Source organism: Cyprinodon tularosa, unplaced genomic scaffold (assembly GCF_016077235.1).
Source record: "Cyprinodon tularosa strain WSP-4 unplaced genomic scaffold, ASM1607723v1 ctg29, whole genome shotgun sequence".
Taxonomy (NCBI): Eukaryota; Metazoa; Chordata; class Actinopteri; order Cyprinodontiformes; family Cyprinodontidae; genus Cyprinodon; species Cyprinodon tularosa.
The window spans coordinates 1307561-1311361 of NW_024038996.1; positions in this window are offsets into that span (position 1 = coordinate 1307561).

The window sequence follows — 3801 nt, forward strand, 5'->3', positions numbered from 1 at the left end:
CAGGTTCAGAGTCCCGTGCATCGAGCAACCAATTTAGACATAAACACACAGACAGGCAGAATCCAGCAGGAGTCCAAAGGTGGTTCAGATCAGACGGGGACAGACAGGGCCAGTGGGTGAGAGGGAATGGAATCAGGAGATAAGAATCACAAAGGAAACTCTGAAACATTCTCACCACTGGCTAGGGAAAAAACTCACCTGAAGAGGTTGGCTCCAGAATAATCTCCAACTGGAATCGGGGACAAGAACCTTAGACTAACTAAAACTTATGAAAACAGAACATAAAGACATCTAACAGGAAACAACCAAACAGCAAACAATGATCTGGCCCCAATAGCTGGAACAGAGCCCAATATAAAGGAACAGATGCAGGTGGATGAGATTGGTGATAATTGGAGACCAGGCAGAGTTACGCAGGAGAAAGGCATGAACCATTAAGGCCAGCTATCAGGGCAGATCATGATAGATATTTGTTTACAGCACAAGTAATAACATTGAAGGAACATTGTGCAACTAATTGAACTGATATTAGCTAAATGTAGGTATTGCTTTTATCAATACATTTTTCTCAAATGTCTAACAGCATCTTATCAAAAATAAAAGTGTTCCCCTACTGTAGCTTAGACTAAGTTGTTTATCAATAGATAGGCGGTGGTGCACTCAATAGAAGACACCATGTTGTGTCGCCATCTTTGCCTCGCCATCTCACAATAGACAAAGGGGGACAAACAAGTTAGCCTTGCATGTTTTACCTAAATATGAGCACATGTTGTTGGTGAAGGACAAGTGTAAAACACAAAAAGATTCCAATAAACCATTCTATTTACTGTTTTTCTTGAAATGGGAGACCATCCATACTCCTCACCCTGAAAGAGAGAACATACTTTAATTTAGGAGTGATCACAGCGCTGTGTCATTTGCGATGTGTCTGTCTCACGGCCAGCTCCCAGGTTTGATTAATACTTTGTAATAAATACATGAATATAGCACAATCATACTCAGTTTTGCCCCCGCTGTATTTTTAAATACGCAGTAGAGGTATTTAAAGGTAGTAGAGGACATGTACCTGTATATAAAAAACGCGCCCTATAGTCCGGTGCGCCTCATGTGTGTGTTAAATACAGAAAGGCACACATAACTGAGAGTGCGCCTTTTAGTACGGTGCGCCTTATGGTCGTGAAAATACGGTACAAAGAGACTATGTCAACATTCATGAGGGAATGGGGCTTCAAAACAGACACAGAGGATTCAGGCTGTCCGTTTTGCAATAGCGCCACACTCCTTATGTGACTGTTGTTGTAAAGTTATTTACAGGAAGGTTAGAGCTAAATTTGCAAATACTTACAGCAGTCGATCAATTCACAAAGTGGTTTGAGGTTTATTATCAGCATACAGACATGATGATGTTCAGCATGCCAAAGCTGGGCTCCCATTTTATGTAATAGCTTTTTGGATCTTTGCAAAGCTGCCCTTTTATCATTCCCCTAGCCGGTTGATTTTACTTTTACATGCTTTTCATTGTCTCAAGCAGTTTGCTTTGAGCTCAAACCTTAAAGCTTTAGTATCAACATTTCCATTTGAACAAAGCTTCTTCACCTGACAGTAATGTAAATGGGGTCCCTTTTTGTAATAAAACATCACACGGCTCTTAGACTAGATGGTAATGCCTCTGACCACAAACCAAGCAGGAATTAGAGGAAAACGATGGAGACCAGCAGATGGACAGAGTTCACTGTATCACAAGCTGAGTGGACGCATTATGTACCTCAGGAGCAAATGAACTCTACTAATGACACGACTAAATTTCATCAAATATATATCAAGATTTGAAAAACGACTCTGAAAATATACAAGATGTAGTTTCCTATTCATATTTTAAGTGGGAAAATATGTCCAAACCAACCTGGCCCTGTTTCAAATGCTAATTCTGCCCCAAATCCAACAAAGCACATGACAAAGCTGGGAACAAATCTTCTACATCTGGAATTTTGTCCTTCTTTTCTTACAGAACTGTTTTAACTCATTTGCTTTCAATGCTTTTTCAACACCCCTTTTTAAGATTATGATACAGCATCTATGTATGGCTGTATGTGAGTTAGAATTGTTTAGAGCCCAGCTTTTTGGTCTTCCCAATATTAAAACAATATTGATATGGGTCAGTCTGGATTTTTCATTCTCTTTGTGATCATTTGTTACATTATTTTCCTAATTTATGGCTAAAGTAGATCATTTGAACCGTATCCAAATGCTTCCACACTTATATTTTGTTGCTCACTTTGGTTTGCAGAAGGAGAGGTCAATCTATTGATCTGCAAGTAAAATTAGACAGTCAGCATTAGCAGATACCTTTCTAGCAGAACAGGTTGATCTTCCCCAAATACATGAGTCCCAGCCCTACCCAAACTTAGTTCATTAGGGAAATGTTGATTTTTACATTAGCATATAAAAAAGATGACTTACTAGTTACGCAGTTCCCAAAGTGGCTGTAGTAGGTGAACCAGGTGATAAAATAATAATTGGAAATACTGTATACTGCCAAGTAGTTGCTACACAAATTAATGTTGAAGATAAGTGAATGATTTGGCCACATAGTGTATTTCCCTGTTTCAGGCTGTAGGCATTCCAATCTGGTGAGATGAACTGTTTAATTATTTGTGTCAAGTAAAAAAAAAAAAAAAAAGAATGCTGCATATGAGTTTACAAAGTCAAAATAAAATAACGGAGTCCTTTATGTGCACATTCACATCAATCACGTGCTTCTATTGTTTTCAGTTCTTCTGGTGACTCACTGAAGGCTTTCAAAATGATTAAACTGCTTATTCACACAAAAATAAAACATGTTTTTTTTAGCCTCCCGTTCTAGGGCTTTATCTCCAAAACAGCCACAAGAAAAACTGTGGTAACATCACGTATTTCAAACAACAAATAATAGAAACACACAGTTGCGGATCTAGCAATATATTAATTGCCTCGCACGGTGGGCTGGGGGTGGGGGGGTGGGGGTATGGGTTTACAGAAATCAATGAATATCTGAATAAATATGTATTTATATACATATATTTATATATATATATTTATATTTGGATATCTGGAGCATTTTGATGGCCACAAAATATTTTTGAAACTAATATTTTTTTCATTTTTCTAACTTTCCATCTAATTATCTAAATTCAATGATCCAGGATCTGCCTCTCTACCTTTTACACCCAGATATATATCTGGGCTGCATTATTGAAATTTGCCATTAGCCTCGTTTTAAAGGTAATTTCATTGGGTAGAGAGCCAAACACTGCGTATGGACATAACCAAAAGCAGCTGGGCTTTATGAGGAATAAGATGAGGGGAGTCATGCATAATACACGAAAGCTGAGCCAAGCGCTTTGATGCTTTGACGGCTGTCCTGGAGTCAAATCTCAAAACAGGGTGGAGGGGGGGGATTTTTGTTTTGTGGGCTGGAAGGTGAGGAAAACAAACATAGCCAAAATTAAACGGATATATCTCCGTAAACTATGGTAATGGTTAGCATCAGCTGTAAGAATCGAACTTTTATGATTGTAAAAAAAACGGATTGATTTTCTCATCAGGGAATGTTTTTATTACAAATATACTGGATTACTTTTAATCTGTGGACCCTAATGGACAAATGGAGTATAAACAATTGAAGATTGGATTTATAATACGGCTTTTGGACGCCTTCAAAGGTGTGTTATCGCAGCTCCTTTGTTTTACTATGCAGCTTTATCTGCGGTAATTGTGCTCTGTGTCATGGTTGGTTTAGGATATAAACCCACATGCAGAACA